Source organism: Chenopodium album, chromosome 3, assembly GCF_948465745.1.
Source record: "Chenopodium album chromosome 3, dcCheAlbu1.1, whole genome shotgun sequence".
Classification (NCBI taxonomy): domain Eukaryota; kingdom Viridiplantae; phylum Streptophyta; class Magnoliopsida; order Caryophyllales; family Amaranthaceae; genus Chenopodium; species Chenopodium album.
Window position 1 is genome coordinate 3,202,341 of NC_137836.1, and position 22,431 is coordinate 3,224,771.

The 22,431-nt window shown below is 38.5% G+C and overlaps 1 long non-coding RNA gene across 3 annotated transcripts; it reads right to left on the reverse strand.

The window, feature by feature from the left end:
- Positions 1–994: 994 nt before the first annotated feature.
- LOC145610469 (uncharacterized) lies at positions 995–16,867 on the reverse strand. Of its 3 annotated transcripts, none has more exons than XR_014106287.1 (6): positions 16,583–16,867; positions 14,738–14,797; positions 4,739–4,961; positions 2,348–2,759; positions 2,162–2,283; positions 995–1,531 (listed from the first exon to the last, which is right to left on the reverse strand). It is a non-coding gene; the product is annotated as an uncharacterized LOC145610469 (long non-coding RNA). The 3 variants fall into 3 exon arrangements; XR_014106284.1 differs by having other exon boundaries at positions 998–1,531; positions 2,162–2,221; XR_014106286.1 differs by lacking the exons at positions 995–1,531; positions 2,162–2,283; positions 2,348–2,759 and adding an exon at positions 3,348–4,336.
- Between the last annotated feature and the right edge of the window lie 5,564 nt (positions 16,868–22,431).

The following is a 22,431-nucleotide window of genomic DNA, read 5'->3' on the forward strand; positions in this document are numbered from 1 at the left end:
GACCATGATTAGTTAAATACCGAATTTATGACCTTAATTAGTAGCTAAAGGGTGGAAAAAAAAATATGAGTACGTAAAGGGTGAAAAAAAATGAGAACGTAAACGATGAAAAATATAAAAACTTAGTACAATACTCTATTATTAAATGCTTAACCCCCTTTTTAATCATATTTAAGAAGGTGACCCTATTTTTGCCCTCTTTGATATGGACTAAACCCGACAACTTCAATATGCCCTAGTTGGCAGTTAATAAAAAGACAATGTTAAAGTCACCCTCTTTGTTAGAATAAAAGTCGCCCTCATTAAACTTAGTACAATAAAAAGACAATGTTAAACCCGACAACTTCAATATGCCCTAGTTGGCAGTTAATAAAAAGACAATGTTAAAGTCACCCTCTTTGTTAGAATAAAAGTCGCCCTCATTAAGCTATATTCTTGTAGTGTAATTGTGATGTAGAGAACTAAATTATGGCAGATAATCTAAATTATATAATTAAAAAAATGTATCTCTTCAATTAACTATAAATAATGTATAGTTTGTTTGTACATATATTTGTATCGAATGAATATCCATATTGGTCCATATGTTTGAATTATTTTATTTAACGAAAAGTTGGTTTACCTTAACCGAGAATAAAGATTTACTCTTGTTAAAAACAAAATAAATAAATAAAGGTTCACCAAATAATATTTGGTAATGTTTAATTGTAATCTAGTTGTAAATCCGCACGCGTTGCGAGCAGGTTCCCAAGTTATCAGTAATGTTTGTAAAATGCTAAGTCGTGATTGTTTGTTTTGTTTGTTACGATTAAGAGATCATGTTTGATATAGTTTTCAATTGTGGTATGTATGATATACATAGAAGGTTACAATTTTTTACTATAAAAATATGTGGGTTATTTGTATTAATGTATGACTTAATTATAGTCGAATGTAACAAAATATTAATAGTATTAGGTGAATGTTCTATGTGAAAGTGATTGTAAGGCAAATCATGTTTTTCCTTCATTTATGTAAAGCTTATAGTGACACAATTTTAGTTGATTATGGTGAGTTTTCATAAAGCACATTACAAAAGACATGTCATATAACTTTGCTAAAAAAATTCAGAGATCCTAAAAAGGGAGACAGAGAGCCCTCAATCTTCATAGGAACAACCAAATGATTAAACCTTAAGGAAGTGTGTACTAAGTGATCAAAGGAGAGAGTAAGCAACACCATAAATGAAAGGTGGAGCAGAAAAATGAAAAATGGGGGAAAAGAGGTATTCAAACTAAATTAACAGTTGCAATATACATGAATGATTATTAAAGATACTAATGGACAAACATTGGAACTCGTGCTGGTGGGTGTAGTTCCACAAGGCTAATGGTAATATACAAATTCTGGTGGATAGGGAACTGGTAAAGCTAGTGTAAAAGGGAAAATGATCGCAAGTATCTGCTTCGGGACATTCAAACAATAGTGACGAACTAAATATGAGTGAACACTTAAATCTTCAATCAAGCTTCCCATCTTTCCTTGTTGATCTCTACACATAAAGCAAGAATCATCCAGAAAAACAATCACAAAACAGCGAAATAAAACAAGATTAAGCAAATAACCAAAAACCCACATCATAAATCCGGGGAAAAAAACTCCAAAATAGGCACTAACATTCGGACACGAATATGTCACCAAAAATATGATAAAATTCACCCTTTCTCTCATTAATATATTCTTCCCGAGCAAATAACTCTCTTAAACTTCAATCCTCAATTTAATAACATAAATTGACCCGGACAATTTCTGTCAAAAAAAATAACACGCAAATCGAGATATTTCTCGACACACAAAACGAGGTATTGCCGTTATTTTTTTGCGAATTCCGAGCTTAATTTGAACCCATTAAGATGATGATGATGACATCAGAATAATAATAATATAATAATGTGACATCAGAATGGGGCATAAGCATCTCCTCGTCTCCTAACTGCAAACTCTAAAAAAAGGGGGAAAAAAAACAATCGGAGACCATTGATCCTATTATACCCTAAACCCAAAAAATCTAAATTCTCATTTTAAAAAGAAAAAAAAAATCAATAGGGAAGGATGGAGAAAGGGGAAGAAGGGAGATGAAAGAGATTGAAATGGGAAAGAAAAGAGATGAGAGAGAACTTACAGAACCATGCAGAGAAGAATTTCAGCAACATAAAGCAGTTTGAATGTAAGAGCTACCTTTCTGCAAAGTTGTGAGCTCTAACTTTAGCACCCAGCACTATGTTATCACTCTCTGCCTATTCTCTGGAACAGAATATATCAACCACAAATAATACGCTTTGAAATAATTAACTAAGATAACACCTACCTTTTCAAATGTAATCAGAGGTACTTTGCTAGTGGCATTTGCAGCATTGCTTTCTACCCAAATCTGCTCGTGCCCCATTCTTTTAGCCATTTTACAGCCAAATCGAACTGCAGCAGCCTCAACAAGGAAGTGTGCAGGGATCCTCTTCGTGTCAGCCCACTGTACAGCCCCATCTTCATTTCTTGCAATCGCACCAAGACCTCCAGCACTACCAACACCAATATGGGCATCGACATTGATCTTAATAAACCCAGCCTGAGGGCAGTGCCACTTGGAAACAGCAGCAGGTTTATGGTAGCTCAAAGGTTTAAAAACCTATCTCGCATATGAGCAATATTCCTGCACCATTCTTATACAACTGTCAGCAGCCACACACACATCAGTACGAGTGTTTTCATGCACCCTTCGGTTTCTGCAAAATCAAACAACCCAAGCAATAGTCATTATTCTTCTGAGCACACTTCTGTCAACCTTGCTGTCCATCCAAAGCATTGAAAGCAGCCACTTAGTAAAATTTGTTTATCTCGGAGAGTGTAAATTTCAGACAGATCATACTTCACCAAAACATGCTGTACCTCCGGGAATTCAAAGAGGGTGTGGGCAATTAACTCCACCTCAGTCCCACAGCCCCCACATTTATCATCCTGAGCAATGTGGCGCCTGAATAGTTCTTGCTTGACAGCCATGCTACCTTTACAAGCCTTAACAAGCCTTGATATAACTAGCTAATCGTAAAGTATTTATCTACCCTGGAATATCATTAGTTTAGGCAAATACGAAATAACAGCTAAAATAATATTTCCTGCTTCGTATCAATATTTTAGAAAGATAAAATAAAATCTGCAGCTAATAGATAATTAAATATCCAATAATAATAATAATAATAATAATAATAAAAGAACTTCTCATTCAATCAGATAAATGGAAATTAATTCCTCCGATTTTTTTAGTTGACACCGTTTGACTTTTACACTATTCACAAACTACACTTTGACTCGCTTTTGTGACCTATACATATAATAAAATATAGTCATGTAAGATCTTGTTTGAATCATCTATATGTATATTTTATTAATATCCACTTTTTATAATTTTACAATGTTGATAATTGAAGTTATTAAGCGTTAAAAACATGCGTTGGCAAGCGTGATAATAGAAGGGTGTCAACAAGAGGAAGTATAGTATACTTATACTATTATACTAACAAGCTAATCATAGAGTATTGTTAGTATGTGGTAGATGTAAGGTAATAGACATATATGACTTGACTATTTGCATGCAAGTCATTTTTTCTTTTTTTTTTTTTTTTTTTTTTTTTTTTTTTTTTTTTTGTTTGTTTGTTGTTGTTGTTTTGGTACTACTACTACAAGGAGTTTCCCAAGGCTTCATCCCGACACCTTGGATAAGGAGCAAGAGGCCCTTAACCACTCATGCTAACCTCGGTTGGTTGCATGCAATTCAAATTAAACAGAGAACGGCACCATCATATAAATGAATCATAAATCAGAATCAAATAGAGTAAAACTTCAATGGAAAGAAATAAGATGCTGGCACAAAATTGAATGCTAAATCAGCTATGTATATTGGTTGAATGAACCTTGATATGATAGGCAGAACATATATGTATACCTCTAATTGAAATTTGTAAAAATTTGACAAAATTTCCCTAATATATGTACTGTACTTAAGATTTGATTTGATCTGGTTTTACAGTATCAGTTGATCAAGCTAAAAGACTAAGTCTACAAAATCAGTACTCAATGCCAACAGAAACAACAGCACCAGAAAAATCATCCTGAATCATGAAGAGAAAGGGTGCAGAGTCTAGTACTAGCCGCCACCAGCAGGGGTTGTGGCAGGGGCAGGAGTGATGGCAGTGGTGGCAGGTGGACGCCCTAGAACCCACAAACAAGCACATCCAACCAAAAACAAAAGGACAGAACCAATAACAATGTAGCTGAAACCCCACCAGTAGAGCGTGACTAATTCCTGCATTTAGTAATTTAACATTTAAATTATTATAATATAGTATTAAGTATATAAATAATAATTTAATAAGTAATAAACAAAATTTACTTAAAAATTAGTGGCAAATTTCCAATGGTAACCCATACATGGCCAATTTTAAAAGGTTTGCTAGTAAGTGATGCATGGTGGAATAAAGTTAACTATTTTTTGAGTTTTACAGAACCTATGATTAAATTTCTAAGGGATAAAGTCAAGTAAGATTATTTTTGTAGATAAAACCATAAATCAAGTAATTTATTTATATTATGAACAATGAACACAATTAAAACCCAGACAATAATCACCAAAATTGAAAGCAAATATTAAAATAAGCAATTTAAAATAACAATATAAGCATGAGAGTGATCAAGGGAAATTTCAAACCTCATGAGTGTACGAAGAGGTGCAAGTAGAAATATAGATCGCGAAGAAAGCACACGCAACGCTAGTGAGCGTCAGAAGAACGCCAGCCCACTGAAGCAAAAGGCTGCGGAACGTCTCGCGTCGCCTCTGTGGCTCCGGCTGCAGAAGAGGGACTGACTCTGACGGCTGCTGCGGCGCTGCCACAGCATGCACCTGCAATGTGATGGGAATGACTACCGACATCCTGCATTTATTAAACATACTTTTCTTACTAAATGAAAACTCTAACTCCAAAAATCAATATTATACAAAACAAAATTCCCAATATACACCAAAAATAAATTTATAACTAGATAATTCCATTTACAGTGCCTAGAGAAGGTTTAATTAAAAAAGAAAATGAATATTAAGGCTAACAAAACAAAGGTGGCAAGAAAACCTTTAATAAGAGAAAAAAAAAAAAAATTAGACAAAAAAAAAAAAGGAAATTTTGTGAATAATTACCAAAAACTTTTCTACTTTTGTGAAAAACTACCTAAAAAGTTTAAATTTTAAAAAAACTACCTAAACTTTGTAAATACTCTTAATAGCACTACCAATTCCCAGTTTCTGTTAACTTATCCATCGAAGGGACCCCCCCTCTTTTTTATTTCCCTCCCAAAAAAAGAACCAAGTTGACCTAGATGAGTAAATGCCCCTTAGTTCATCTTCCTACTCTTTCTCCTGTTCATCCAATAGAAGAATTGACCGACCACACCACGTGTCCACAAGATCGATTTTTCGTCTTCAATTTGTTAGTGACGGATACAAGATGAAAAGCTATTGTTGGGCAGCAACTTTAATCTCTGCTAGGACCATTTTATGCGTGAAGTGTAATGGATGACAAAGGCAAGTTGATTTTTGTAATTAAACAAGAAAAGAAAGGTCATGGAAGGTAAAGTGCTGAATTTTAGTTTTAAAATTCTTTGAAATATGTGTGCTTCATATTTTATTAATAATGAATTAGATAATAAGAAACCCCTAATTTTTAATCAATAAACCCTAATATTATAATATGGCTTTGATTATTGTGATTGATTGTTTAATGGTGTAATTATTGAAACAAAGTGTTGATGTTGCTCATTTAAAATAAAAATAAAGAATGAAAAAAAAAAAAACCCTTTTGTTGTGTACTTGATTGGGAATTGAAATAAAATATATAAAAATAAATAAATAAATAAAATAAATGCTCCTTGAAAGTTTATGTACATTGTACAATTATGAACTTGAATCAGTACTATTGTAATTTGTTTTCTATAATTTAGGATGCCATCCAAATATATAAACATGCACATATGGGTTGGTGGAAAGTTTATTTTTGATAAAGGAAGAACTGATTATGTTGGGGGAAAAATGAAAATGAAAAAATGTGTGTTGACTGAATTGAATGTTGAAAGTGTGAGGACTTATGTGGCTACTGTAATGAAGGTGTTGTTTGGTAAAATTGCTCCAAAGTTTACTGTGTTGGTATAAAAGGCTTGGATTGAATTTGTCATGTGGGAGGGCAGTAATTGAGTGTCCAACAGATATAGAAGGGCTACTTAATAGTAAACACATGTGATGGGGTGACAATATGTGCTATTGAAGAGTGTAGCAGACCATCTGTACTCCCAAGAGTAGAACAACCCAACCCAATTACTTCCCAAACTCATCCTTTACTTCACAGCTCATTCTTATCATAATATTGTATCAAGGCCTGAAATTAACACTTCTTCCCCAACAAATCCTAGTCCTACAATCAAATCTGCAACTATTGGCAGAAAAGTTGTGACACAAGAGAAAGAACAAGTAGTTTTAAAGAAAAAAGGGAAGGGTATAGTGCACAGCAAGGTTAAAGCTTACAAGGGTAAAGGGCACATTAGTGGAAAAAGTAGTAAAATAGATAATATTGAAAAATGGATTGATGCAGGGGAGAGGTCATCAAATTCTGAATACAGTGATTTAGAAGTTGAGTTTGAGGATGGGGAAGAAGATAAGAAACAACAAAAGGGGGATGAACTTTTTGTGGGAACAGCTGGGAGTTCGAAGTGTTCGTGCCCGACTAACTAACATTAGTGGAGGTTCAATCCTAGCATGTGGACTAAGTAGAGGAGCAACACCTGGGGCTTTTATTCTCCCTTCATTGCAGATTAAGGTTAGTTTATGTGCAACCGGATGTAACATTGGTTCCGAGAAGAACGCAGTTGGAGGTGAGAACAAAGGAGGTGGTGGTGAGCAAAAAGGACTTGAAAATGAGCATTGCAAGGAAGATGATATGGATATAGAGAATGTGGCCGAGCTTGACTATGATTCAGAAGAACTAAGAAGCCTAAAAGGATTTGATGATGAGATTGATTCTAGCTTAACTTTCAACCCTGAAACTGATTTTAAAAGAAAGATTGAAATTTCCAAATGTGTATGTAGTAAGGAAGGCCAATAGGCACCACCGCACCATGACATGGAGAACCACTATGACTAGTTGACTACTACTATCTTCACAATGGGAGGGCTAGAATAACTGTTTTTTGCAGATATAAATGTGGGTGCCCGTAGGACAAGAAATATGGAAAGGTAATAAAGTGTGTATGTGAAGATCCAAACAAGTATAAATTCAAAATTTGTGCTTCAAAGGTCAGCATGGAGGAGACCTTTCAGATTAAGTCACTACAATTAAAGCACACTTGCAGTTTGCAATGAACCCATTCCCACCTCCCGTGACACTCACTTACCACAGGCGCAGAGCACAGCAACAAGGACAACACAATAGCAACAGCAAGCAGTGGCCACTAGGAGGAGAAACAGAGGACCGTTGAGCAGGGGAGACAAGGCACCTTTAGCTATTTGTTCCTACTATGCAAAAGGGGAAAGAAGACAAGAACCGTACTCTTATTAATTAAGGCTATGTTTTGCCATTTCTTACATTGTAGTAGTAGTATAAATTGTAATAGCTAATTAGGAAGAGGCATCCAGAAAGTTGTATTGTGCAATTGGAGAGTAATGGCCTAAAGCCATTGTCACTTACATTTTCCAAGGTTTTGCTTATCTATCAAATTACAACCATTTGCCTTAATTCCCTTAATTGAACCACCACGTCGTTGCAATTGGTATCAGAGCAGAATGCCTACGACGCCCTTAACGGTGACGCCGGAGCGGGTAGCCGCTCTCGAAGAGAGGGTGGAAGAGATATGCGAGAAACTAGGGGACGGAGAAGGTTCGCTTCAGCTGTTGAAGAAACAGAACATCACATTGACAACGTGAGACAAGTAATTGAAGGAAGAATCGATCGATTTCGCGATGAGCAAAACCAACAAAACGCCCTCATGACGAGCAAGCAAGAGCGATTTATGGGTGAAATCAGAGACGCCATCAAAGCCCTGGGAAAGCAACCGGAGCAAAACAGGGGGACTGACGAGGAAATGGAGCAACCGCGTACGGCTACCAAGGCTCGCCGCACGGGGGCGGAGGGTACCAGGAACCACCAGTAGGGACGGGTGGCTTCAATGGCCTTCGCTTCGGAAATTGGGACACCGGATTGGGAAGTGGACTCCGCCATCAACAAAACCACCATGACCACCGGAATAACTGGAAGCTTCGCAAGCTTGATATGCCCACCTTTGACGGGTCCGACCCAGACGGGTGGATTTTAAGGAGTGAACAATTTTTTCAATTTTACCAGCTCTCCGAGCCGGAGAAGATACAAGCGGCGATGGTGGCGTTAGACGGGGATGCGCTGAGGTGGTACCAATGGGAGCAACGCCGCCGATCGGTGCTGCTTTGGGAGGACTTCAAGCTGCGGATCTTGAACCAGTTCCGACCGATGAACGCCGGGTCGTTGCACGAGCAGTGGCTGGCGATGCATCAGGTGACAACTGTGGTGGAGTACCGGAGAGTGTTTATTGAGAAGGCAGCACCTCTCCCTGACATACCGAAAAAAATTCTGAAAGCTCAGTTCATAAATGGGCCGAAGGAGGTAGTGAAGGCGGAGATACGGATGTTGAACCCGTTAACCTTGGATGAGGCTATGGATTTGGCGGTGCGGGTCGAGGAGCGTAACCGGGTTACCGGATCCAAAAATACGGGCGGAGCTTTCACTAAGCCCGGTCCATACTCTTACTTCAATAGAAGCCCAGCCTCAACCCTTTTGGGAACTGGGCCGGCCCAATCCCATTCCTATAATTCACAACCAACCCAGACATTCACTCCCACGAAGTCCAGCCCTGGCCACACCTTTCAATCCAACTTCAGCTCACAAGGCTCACAAGCCTCAACCAATTACCCCACCCACATTCATCAGAACCCGAACCCCACACCAACCCGAAACCACCCCAATTCTTCTCAGTTCAGTGGGAAATGCAGGAGAAACGAGCTAAAGGACTATGTTTCAAGTGTGATGGTAGGTGGACCGGTCCGACTCACGTATGCACGGCTAAAGGACTTAGCGTGCTCTTGGTTGAGGAAGAAGAGGAGGAGAATGGAGGGGAGTTTACGGCCATGGAGGCGCCGTTGGAGGGAGAAGGTACCTCGGCCTCAGTATCAATGTGTTCGATTGTAGGATTGTCTAATCCTAAGACAATGAGGCTTAAGGGAACAATCAAAGGGCAGCCGGTAGTCGTAATGATCGACCCCAGCGCCACCCATAACTTCATTTCGTTGCAAACCATTGAAAACCTCGGGTTGACCATTACCGGTGACACGAGTTTTGGTGTTTCTCTAGGAAACGGAGAGAATATCAAAGGGAAGGGGCAATGTAAGGAAGTGAGATTAGAGCTAGGAGACGGGGTTGAGATAGAGGAAGAATTTTTGCCCTTTAAGTTGGGTAACTCGGATGTGATTTTGGGGGTTCAATGGCTTGAAAAGCTAGGGACCGTGATCACTAATTGGAAGCTACAAGAAATGAGCTTCAACTTGAACGGGAAAACCGTGGTGATTAGAGGGGATCCGGACGAAGTCGGGGGTCACGCTTAAGGCCATGCTTAAGACACTGAAGAAAGGAGAAAGTGGAGTGCTAGTGGAAATGAATTTGGTGGAAGCCGAAGAGTGTAGCCCAAAGGGAAATGGGCCTAATGAAGATGGGCCACCTGATTTTTTGCAAGGGGTGTTGAAGGAGTTTGCTGAAGTTTTTGACAGTCCACAAGGCTTACCACCAATTAGGGGGCATGAACACTCTATAGTCCTCAAAGAGGGGAGCAACCCGGTTAGTGTTAGGCCGTACCGCTATCCCCAATTCCAAAAAGATGAAATCGAGAAGCTAATCGGTGAGATGCTTCAAGCGGGTATTATAAGGCCTTCGACTAGCCCTTTTTCGAGCCCGGTGTTGTTGGTAAAGAAGAAGGACGGGTCTTGGAGGTTTTGTGTGGATTACCGAGCGTTGAACAAGGAGACGGTTCCCGATAAATACCCAATCCCGGTGATTGACGAACTACTTGACGAGCTACATGTAGCTCAAGTCTTCTCCAAACTTGACCTCAAGGCCGGCTACCATCAAATCCTTGTTAAGCCGGAAGACACTCATAAGACGGCCTTTCGAACCCATGAGGGGCACTACGAGTTCCTAGTAATGCCTTTCGGCCTTACAAATGCTCCGGCTAATTACTTTCCAATCCTTGATGAATGAGGTATTTCGTCCCTTCCTTCGAAATTTCGTGCTTGTATTTTTTGATGATATTCTTATTTATAGTGCTAATCGTGAGGATCATGTTGATCACTTGAGAATTGTCTTATCTACACTTAAAAATCACTCATTGTATGCTAATCAAAAGAAATGTGAGTTTGTAAGATGTGGTGGCATATTTGGGCCACATGATCTCAAGAGAAGGAGTGTCGGTGGATTTGAGTAAAATTAAGTCCATGTTGGAGTGGCCCACCCCAAGGTCCATCAAGGAATTAAGGGGCTTCCTTGGACTTACTGGATATTATCGAAAATTTGTTAAGCAATACGCCCACATTGCTCATCCCCTCACTGATCAATTGAAGAGAGATAATTTTGGGTGGAATGAAGCGGCGGAGGAGGCGTTTCGAAGGTTGAAGGTGGCTATGAGCTCGACGCCGGTCTTAGTTATGCCGGATTTCACCAAGACCTTTGTAGTGGAATCCGATGCTTCGGGTTTTGGCCTCGGAGCGGTGCTCATGCAGGAAGGGCGGCCGGTGGCATTTTTCAGCAAGGTCCTAGGGCCAATTGGAAGAAGCAAATCGATTTATGAGAAAGAGTTAATGGTCGTTTGTGTATCTGTCCAAAAATGGAAGCACTATCTCTTGGGTAGACGATTTGTAATACGGAGCGACCAACAAAGCCTCAAGTACATCACCGAGCAACGTGAAATAGGGATGGGATATCAGAAATGGGTGCGAAAATTAATTGGTTTCGATTTTGAATTGCAATATAAGCCCGGGGTTGCGAACAAGGTGGACGACGCCTTGTCGCGGCGAGGTGAAGGTGAGAATTCGGTGCTGCTACAGCCCTTGGTTGCGACGCACCAGGTTGATTGGGATTGCCTAAAGCGAGAAATTTTGGAGGATGAGGAGATTGGGAAATTGAGAGCGCAAGTCGACAAAGGGGAAATGATTCCGGGGTACACCGTGGAAAACCAACAATTGCTTTACAAGGGGCGACTAGTGATACCTCGTAATTCGAGTTGGAAGGCTGTATTGCTACAAGCCTACCACGATTCACCAGAAGGAGGGCAGGGCATACAGGGGACATAAAAACATACTTGAGAATGGGAGCAGAGCTGTTTTGGCCAGGAATGAAGAAGGAGGTGGCTGAATACGTGCGAAATTGCAGGGTTTGCCAACGAAACAAGCACTCTCAACAGTCGCCGGCCGGTTTACTCCAACCCCTGCCGATTCCGGTGAGGATTTGGGAGGACATTAGTATGGATTTTATTGAGGGGTTGCCTCGTTCGAAAGGGGTAGACACGATTTTGGTGGTTGTGGATCGGCTATCGAAGGACGCCACTTCATTGGTATCAAACACCCATTCCCGGCTTATTCGGTGGCGGAAATATTCGTCAAGGAGGTTGTGAGGTTGCACGGGGTCCCAAGTAGCATAGTCTCCGATCGAGACCGAGTTTTTGTGATTGTGTTTTGGAAGGAACTTTTTAGAATGCAGGGCACTGACTTGAAGAAGAGCACATCTTATCACCCCCAAACCGACGGTCAAACCGAGGTGGTTAATAAGAGGCTCGAAACCTACTTGCGGTGTTTTGCGTGGGGGCAACCCAAGGCATGGGCAAGGTGGCTGGCATGGGCTGAGTACTCTTACAATACGGCCTCGCATTCCTCCACCCTTATGTCTCCATTCAAGGTGGTTTATGGGAGGGACCCTCCTAAATTACTTCGAGTGGGAACAGGGCAAACATCAGTAGATACGGTTGAGGAAGTCTTGCGAGAGAGGGACTTAATATTGGATGAGTTGAAATTAAATTTGGTGCGAGCACAGCAAATCATGAGGCGATCCGAGGATGCAAAGCGGAGGGAGGTTGAGTACGAAGTAGGGGATTATGTGTTTCTAAAGCTACAACCTTACCGTCAAAAGTCCTTGGCCAAGAAACCATTCGAGAAACTAGCAGCCCGCTTCTACGAACCCTTTGAGGTGGAGCAGCGTGTGGGGAAGGTTGCCTACAAGTTAGCATTACCCAATGATTGCCGCATACATCCGGTGTTTCATGTATCTCAACTTAAAAAGGCTCTTGGCGACATCCCAAGCTCACCCACGATCCAATCCTAGCTCACACCGGAGTTAGAATTGATAGTAGAACCGGAGGACGTGCTTGACATGAGGTTCAAGGCTGGGCGTGGCACGGGAAAGGAAGTCTTGATCAAGTGGCAAGGGGTGCCAACCTTTGAGTCTACTTGGGAGGACGTGGACAGCATCAAGGAGCAATTCCCATCCTTCCACCTTGAGGACAAGGTGGCTCTCTTGGGGGGGAGTGTTGCAATGAACCCATTCCCACCTTCCGTGACACTCACTTACCACAGACTTACCACAGGCGCAGAGCACAGCAACAAGGACAACACAACAGCAACAACAAGCAGTGGCCACTAGGAGGAGAAACAGAGGACCGTTGAGCAGGGGAGACAAGGCATCTTTAGCTATTTGTTCCTACTATGCAAAAGGGGAAAGAAGACAAGAACCGTACTCTTATTAATTAAGGCTATGTTTTGCCATTTCTTACAATGTAGTAGTAGTAGTATAAATTGTAATAGCTAATTAGGAAGAGGCAACCAGAAAGTTGTATTGTGTAATTGGAGAGTAATGGCCTAAAGCCATTGTCACTTACATTTTCCAAGCTTTTGCTTATCTATCAAATTACAACCATTTGCCTTAATTCCCTTAATTGAACCACCACGTTGTTGCACAGTTTTTATCACTCAAGTGGTTAGCAGAGAAATATTTAGATGCTTGGAAGATAGATCCTGATTGGAAGTAGTTCAAGTTTAGGGATAGGGTGTACAGAGACTTTGGAGTTCACATAGGATATTATAAGGCATGGTTTGCCACAGCAAGAGTAAAATTGATATTGGGAAATATGCAAGAGTGTATGATTATGGGTTTGCAATCTTTAAGTATAATCCAGGATCATCTGCACTAATTGTTGACATATGAAATAGGTGCTGACGTTGGTAGGCAACCATCTACAAGCAAAAATCCACCTACCACTAACAACCCAAGACCCAAGTTGCAGACTACCTTAAAAAAGATGTAGATTTTTATAATCGTTTTCAGTTAATATGGAATACTTAACAAACTGAGTAATTTAATCAACATGATTATCAAGTAGCAATGAAGTATTATGTCGTGTAGTATTGAACAAGTTGAGTTTTATCTTTGTGTAATGGATTATGTGTTTGAATTTTGGTTATTTTTGTGCTAATGTTGTTAACATAATATGTACAGCAATCGATAACTTTCCCATCATAATAACAATTACATAGCTCACATACTAACATATGTACAAAATTTTGATAGAAATCGTAAACTGAAACTGGACTGCTACTAAATGGTTTTAGAAAATTTTGGGTAGTTTTTCTTATAGAAAAAACTTTTTGGGTAGTTTTTCACAAAAATATAAAAGTTTTTGGTAGTTTTTCACAAATTTCCCAAGTAAAAAGAGGAAAGCTAGTTAATATAGAGATATTGGTGGGGCCCTTAGACGGCAAACTTGACGTATACTGGTAGTGCTATTAGAAGTTTTTAGAAAGTTTAGGTAGTTTTTTCAAAATTAAAACTTTTTAGGTAGTCTTTCACAGAAACAGGAAAGTTATCGGTAGTTTTTCACAAAATTTCCAAAAAAACACACACACTACAAATGTTACAGAAGCAACGAATGTTGTCATCCACGCTATCAATATGTTATTGATACAAAGAACCAGGATGATTCTATTGCCTACGAGACAGGCAGCACTTGAAAGCTAGCTGATGCTATCTTTGGGGTGAAACTCAAGCAATTAAGGATGCAATGACTGCTCTCAAAAAGGAAGTACTGCAAAATGCAATGTCACCATCATCATCGCTAGAAGAATCATCATCAATACTCTTTTTCTTTTTCTTCTTTATGATGTCAATTATTAGAGTAGAGAAAGCCTCGATCTAGCCGCCTTAGTCTGACAATCTAATTGTTTTGTGCTCTAATCAAGTTACAATTCTGACCCATAAGTTTTTTTATTTACTAATTCCTCTCCCACAGTGATCACATACAAGGGAAAAATGAACGCACAAGAAAATAGTAGCACCAAGGGGAATAAAGAGTGCAATAATATTTTCAAACACCCTCAATATACCCTTAATCACACGGGAAATCCCTGGAGAAAATTAGAGAACAACTTTATCAAATCCCACCCAAATAAAAAGAATCCAATTCAAACCAAACAGACCAGTCCGAACAAAAGAGCCAATTTAATAACAAATAAACTCCAAAATTTCTAAAATTTTACATGCAGAAAGTAGACATAAAAACACCCAAATTAAAAAAAACAAAAAAAAAAAAAAAAAAAAAGAATCACCTGAAAAGCTTCTCTATCGAAGGAGAACGAGCCAAACGAAGTCAGCACTCACAGCAGCTCCTACGGAAATCAATGAGAATTGTGATGGAATTGTGAGACGAAAAACAATGCGATCATGGTCTTTCAAAAACATGATACAATAGATGACGCTTTTGCACAATAAACAGACAATGCTTCTCTTATAATAACCCCAAATAATAATCATTTTACTTTTTGTTAAAACAATGGCTAGTTTTTCTGAGATTTCTCAAGGCATCTCGCCTAATCAATAAAACTTAAATCAAGTAGTCAGAACAGTATAAAGACTGCCTGTTTTCATTGAAAACTCGATACCTTGGAATTATTTCGTGTATTATAGTCAGGTTGTCACAAATTACGCTCCTGGGTTTACCATATTAGATAACTAAATGATAATGCCGTAAGTTTTTCGTGTGAGTAAGATATATAGCCACTGCCTGATGGCAGATGGCCTGTTTTAATAATGCTGCAATACTATAGAGCAGCATTCAGTTTATTGTGTTCAAGAATAATTCAAGATTCAGAGGAACAGATTAATTAAACAAAAAAAGTACTACTCTACTGCTAATTCATTAGTTTGGACAGTGATTTTTATTAAACGTGCAGATTGTGAAGTATGGGTAAGACGAGAGGTTTTGGCAGACACGAAGAATCAGATTCTAGAAGAACTTCTATGATAACACAGATACTAACGCATTCAAAAATTACACTACTTTTCATACGAATGAAAATTTGCGTAACTTCTCGTAAAAAATGCAGGAATCAAATATAAATCTCATGTCTGCTTGCTTAACTAAAACATTCTATGACGCTGTTATAGCAATAAAAACAAAAAGTACATCTATAGTAAATCACCAGACATAGCAGTGCTACTCTTTCCTACGATGAATTTGATATCGTGCTAAAAAAAATAGACTAGATTGTTTCTGCAAGCTACTTATATAATGAATCTCGGAAGATAACGAAGCATCAAAGTACTTACACAATGAATTTTTTACACAAGATAACAAAGCATCAAAGTACTTACACAATGCGATCATGCTCATTCAAAAACATGATACAAAAGGCTAATTTTCTGAATTGAATTAAACCAGAAGCACAAAATGAAACATAACAGAATCCCTAAAATCTCAACTACTTATGAAGCTAACCATACCTAAACATAATCTGTGAGATTATTGAAATATAAAACATTAAAAAACAAATTTGGGTGAAGATCTATTAATTGATTCAAAGAGAAATTAAAAACCACCACCACACGGACCCCCCTTTAAGCCAGCACATCACAATTGCTTCAAAAATCCAAGTTAATTGTACACACTAACTTGATAATAAAGTATAGCTAAAACACTAATAGTGAGCTTAGCACTGAACATATACAAATTCAAGACAATTATTCAAAATCACTAATCAATATATCCAATTGACCTCTACTAATATCATTTTAAAAAAATCAGAAATGCAATTATCCAAACTAATCAATTCCAAAACAAAAATCAGAAACCCTAAGTTCTTAAATCTTAACACCCCTAATTTCATAGGTCAAATATGAAATCATCAATTTTACTAGCCTATCGTCAATTCATAATATCAATTTCAAAGAAGAAAAAAAAAATCAGCAATTCAATATTATCAATTCCTAAGAAAATCAAAAACCCTAGCTCCCTAATTTGATAAATTCAATAACAAATCAACAATGTCAAAGAACATACACACTAATTGACAAGATTAAATAACATAAACAACTCAATTAAGCACAAAATCAACCCAACAAGTCAACAATTATTGTATATACGAAATTTAAAACTTACAAATCAATTAACTTACCAAGAAGAGTCGAAGGTCACGCAAGAAGGCTGTAGGAGTGGAGTGCAGCTATGCGGACGGAGGTGGCCGGAAGGTGCGACGGTCGGCGGGGCGGTGGCTGGAAGGTGTGGCGGTCAGCACTCACAGCAGCTCCTACGGAAATCAATGAGAATTGTAAGACGAAAAACAATGTGATCATGGTCTTTCAAAAGCACGATACAATAGATGATGTTTTTGCACAATAGACAGACAATGCTTCTCTTATAAAAACCCCAAATAATAATCATTTTACTTTTTGTTAAAACAATGGCTAGTTTTTCTAAGATTTCTCAAGACATCTCACCTAATCAATAAAACTTAAATCAAGTAGTCAGAACGGCAAAGTACTGCCTGTTTTCATTGAAAACTCAATACCTTGGAATTATTTCGTGTATAATCTATGTTACATGGACTCGGGTACGTGTGTCGTGTCCGAGTGTCCAATTCGTCAATTTCCAAAATTTTAGGACACGGGGACTCTGACCCATATTTGGACACGGGTGCGGGGACACAGCACTTTCATCATTTGCAAAAAAATTATAGTTCTAAAATTTTTTATGTTTTTATCAATAGTGAACAAAAAATGAAATACTTCGTAGTGTAATCGGACACAAGGAATACAAGTATTTAAATGAGTGAATGAAGGAGTACATTAAAAATAAAAAATAGAATTGAGATAGTGGAGTGTGGGTCCAAACAGTAAAGAAAAAAAAGAAAGAAAGTTATTTGGGGTCTAGTGTAAGTCAAACATTTAATTTAAGCCATAAATTTTTCATTTCTCTCTCCTCTCTCCTCTCTCCTATACCCTCTCTCTTCTCTTAAATGGAGTAAATTTGAACGGTCTTTTTGCTCAAGCTTGCTGCCATTTTTGAAGCTTCAAGAACATGAAGCTCAAGTTGTCAACTGAAACAGCCGTGTCTGAGTGCAATCAGGTGAGTCCGATACGAATTTCGCACCCGTGTCCGTGTCGTATCGTGTCGACACGGGTACGTGATGATTTTTGCCGAGTCCATGTAACAGAGATAATCAAAGGGAAAGGGAATGAACATGCCCCATTCCCTTTGTTGTTGTTTGTTTGCCACTATCAATCGACCAAACCCACCACCATACCCACCCACCTAGCAACCTTCTACATCACAACCAACACCTAACCACCTCGCCAACCTTCCCCCAGCCAGCGCCGCCCCTCCCCCAGCCACCTCGCCGCCCCTCCCTTCCCCCCGAAAACATCTCCTCTCCTCGAAAACACTTCCCCCCCACCCACGAAAAACCCTAAAAAACCCTCCGACGGTTTTAAGGGGAGGGGGAGGGTTTTTTAGGGTTTTCCGTGGGTGGGGGGAAAGTTTTCCGGGTAAATCAATGACGGCGAGGGTCGGAGGAGGGAGGGTGAGGGGCGGCGAGGGTCGAAAGAGGGAGGGTGAGGGGCGGCGAGGGTCGAAAGAGGGAGGGTGAAGGGCGGCGAGGTGGTGGTTGGGTTGTAAGGTGGTTGGGAAACGAAGAAATAAAGTGTTGCTATGGTGGATGTGCTGGTGCTGTGGTGGAGGTGATTCCCTTGTGTTTTTATCTATGTTCACCGGACTCGGCCAAAATCCCGAAGTGTCCGTGTCGACACGACACGACGCGGATTCGGACACGGAATTCTTGTCAGATTCGGCAGTGTGCACTCGGACACTTCAGAGAAAGGCTGAAACTCCATTGTTGGTCGGAGTTTTATGGTGGACTCCATTGTTGCCGGCGTGTAGCAAGTCTAGCAACCACATGAATGCATGATGAAGAAATAGAGAGTGAAAGACCGAGGAGTGAGGGCTGATAAAGTGATAAGAACGAGGTTTTGTGGTAAGTAGGGGTGTGGGACAGCTATATTGATAAAGAAAAAGGTGGACAGCTGTGTGATGCTCTTCATTTTGGTTATATATTTTATTTTTTAACCACTCAACCTCTTTTTTTACTTTTAATATTTTGATTTGGTAGAAAGTTGTACTAACGACATTTATTAGTTTTTTAAGTTTTTAACCACTCAACCTCTTCACTTTTAATCTTTTTTACTTTTTCACTTTTTTTTACTTGTAATATTTTTTTGCACAAAATGAAAGTGTCGTGTCCCCGCACCCGTGTCCAAATATAAGACAGAGTCCCCGTGTCCTAAAATTTTGGAAATTGACGAATCGGACACTAGGACACGTGTCCGTATCCGAGTGTCCGACACACGTACCCAAGTCCATGTAACATAGGTTTTTATAAAACAAACATGCTAAATTGAAAGGGATTCATTCCATTCTCTTTGATAACCTTTCTCCATTCCATTTCGATTCCACCGTGCACACCAAATGGCCCCTAATAGTGAGCTTAGCACTGAACATCTACAAATTCAAGACAATTATTCAAAATCACTAATCACTATATCTAGTTGACCTCTACTAATATCAATTTTAAAAAATCAGAAAAGCAATTATCCAAACTAATCAATTCCAAAACAAAAATCAGAAACCCTAAGTTCTTAAATCTTAACACCCCTAATTTCATAGGTTAAATATGACATCATCAATTTTACTAGCCTGTTGTCAATTCATAATATCAATTTCAAAGAAAAAAAAAAATCAGCAATTCAATATTATAAATTCCTAAAAAAATCATAAACCCTAACTCCCTAATTAGATAAATTCAATAACAAATCAACAATGTCAAAGAACATACATACTAATTGACTAGATTAAATAACATAAACAACTCAATTAAGCACAAAATCAACCCAACAAGTCAACAATTATTGTATATACGAAATTTAAAACTTACAAATCAATTAACTTACCAAGAAGAGTCGAAGGTCACGAAAGAAGGCAGTAGGAGTGGAGTGTAGCTATGCGGCCGGAGGTGGCCGGAAGGTGCGGCGGTCGGCGGGGCGGTGGCTGGAAGGTGCGGCGGTCAGCACTCACAGCAGCTCCTACGGAAAACAATGAGAATTGTGATGGAATTGTGAGACGAAAAACAATGCGATCATGGTCTTTCAAAAACACGATACAATAGATGACGCTTTTGCACAATAGACAGACAATGCTTCTCTTATATAAACCCCAAATAATAATCATTTTACTTTTTGTTAAAACAATGGCTAGTTTTTCTGAGATTTCTCAAGACATCTCACTTAATCAATAAAACTTAAATCAAGTAGTCAGAACTGCCTGTTTTCATTGAAAACTCGATACCTTGGAATTATTTCGTGTATAATAGTCAGGTTGTCACAAATTATGCTCCTGGGTTTACCATATTAGATAACTAAATGATAGACGCCGTAAGTTTTTCGTGTAAGTAAGATATATAGCCACTGCCTGGTGGCAGATGGCCTGTTCTAATAATGCTGCTAATACTATAGAGCAGTATTCAGTTTATTGTGTTCAAGAATAATTCAAGATTCACAGGAACAGATTAATTAAAACAAAATAGTACTACTCTACTGCAAATTCATTAGTTTGGACAGTGATTTTTATTAAGCATGCAGATTGTGAAGTATGGGTAAGACGAGAGAGGTTTTGGCAGACACGAAGAGTCAAATTCTAGAAGAACTTCTATGATAACACAGATACTAACACATTCAAAAGTTACATTACTTTTCATATGAATGAAAATTTGCGTAACTTTCCGTAAAAATTGCAGGAATCAAATATAAAACTCATGTCTGCTTGCTTAACTAAAACATTCTATCAATTCCAAACTAATCAATTCCAAAACAAAAATCAGAAACCCTAAGTTCTTAAATCTTAACACCCCTAATTTCATAGGTTAAATATGAAATCATCAATTTTACTAGCCTATTGTCAATTCATAATATCAATTTCAAAGAAAAAAAAAATCAGCAATTCAATATTATAAATTCCTAAAAAAATCACAAACCCTAACTCCCTAATTTGATAAATTCAATAACAAATCAACAATGTCAAAGAACATACACACTAATTGACTAGATTAAATAACATAAACAACTAAATTAAGCACAAAATCAACCCAACAAGTCAGCAATTAGTGTATATACGAAATTTAAAACTTACAAATCAATTAACTTACCAAGAAGAGTCGAAGGTCACGCAAGAAGGCTGTACGAGCGGAGTGCAGCTATGCCGACGGAGGTGGCCGGAAGGTGCGGCGGTCGGCGGGGCGGTGGCTGGAATGTGCGGCGGTCAACACTCACAGCAGCTCCTACGGAAATCAATGAGAATTGAGATGGAATTGTGAGACGAAAAACAATGCGAGGCTGGGGAAGAGGAGGCGAGCGGTGACGTGGATGGCCGTGTTGCGGTGGTGCAAATTGCCGGTGAGGTGAGAGAAAGAAGAGTGAGGTGTGAAGAACTCCGGTGAGGTGGTGACAGGGCGGTGGAGTGGGTGGAGAAGTGTGAAAGTGAAGAAAAAGGGGGTTGTGTGGTGGTGTAGGTGATTCCTTTGTTTTTTACTAGATTAATCTAGAGTTGTCATTTCGTGTAAATGGGTCGAGTTTGAGTCGGGTTAGTGTTGGTCGGGTCGTCTCTAGGTCGGTTCATGTTCGGGTTCGGGTCTCAAATACTCGGGTCTAGGGTTGGTTTCAAGTCGGGTTCGGGTCACCATTTTTTTCAGATTTAGACGGGTCAGTTAATTAATTATGAATATACAATTCAAGAAAGAACATAATTTTCTTTTTTAATTAAGAAATTTCAATTAAATTATATTATTAACTATTGTTAACAACTCATAAATAATTTAATAGCATAATATGTGTAGAAAACCCAAAATTTAAAATTTAAATGTAATATATTTTCAAGGTTATGTTAAATAGGGTAGCTTAATTAGGGAAAAAAATATGACATCATCCTTGCATTTTGGAGGGAAAAAATTAAATAAAATAGTGACACGTAGACAATGATGACATCAGCAGTTGTTATTTTAGTATATATAATATGGATTTTAAAAAAAAACATACTACATGGAATGATTTTTCATTTTGTTCATTCCATTCCATTTACCGTGTGCGAACCAAACGACCCCTTAGGGTTTATTTCTTCTGAACATTGAAAATAGGGGAGAGAAATTAGAGGTTCTGGTTTTTTTTTCTTTGGTCGTTCCAATTTTTAGAAAAATTTGGGTTTTTTCCTTTTGGCCCTTTAATCTTTCTTTGATATTAATGGGTTGTCAATAAAAGCCCATTATCGACCCTATATCTTAAAGCCCTTTAGTGACTCTGTACACTAAAATATTACAGGGTCAAGACCCTTAAAATTTTGGCCCGACTCTATAATCAATGGGCAGCCTTGTTCACTAACCACCCCTAACACGAACCTTCCTTCAAGCCAGCACACCTTCAACTTTTCCAAACAATTCAAGACAATCTTTAAATCAGGATAGTGATATCACAACAAAGCCAGAAATTTTTTTTTTTTTTTTTTTTTGACAAAGCCAAAAAATTCAAAGCTAGCAACATTACTACATAAAAACCCAAACTAAAACCCTAGAAAACGCCATCAAATTCATCACAAAATCCCAAACTAAACCCTAGAAAACTCCAATTCAAAATCAAAGACATGCAAAGAATAATTCCCAATTTTAACGAAATTTAAAGAATTGTGAGATATTATGGTACAATATATACCTAGCAACAAAATTGTAAAGCAAATTGTAAATCAATTACTTGAAATTTATGAAAGTCAAGAGCAAAATCCCCCAAATTCGTTGAAGTTTAACAAGAAAACCCATAACTTAACCAAAAAAGATTGAGGTAAGTTGTAGCGCTGATGATGAGTAGAGTGCAGTATTAGAGGAGAGCAGAATAGTTTATCAATAATTCAATAGTGGGCGGTTTAATTGCGAGT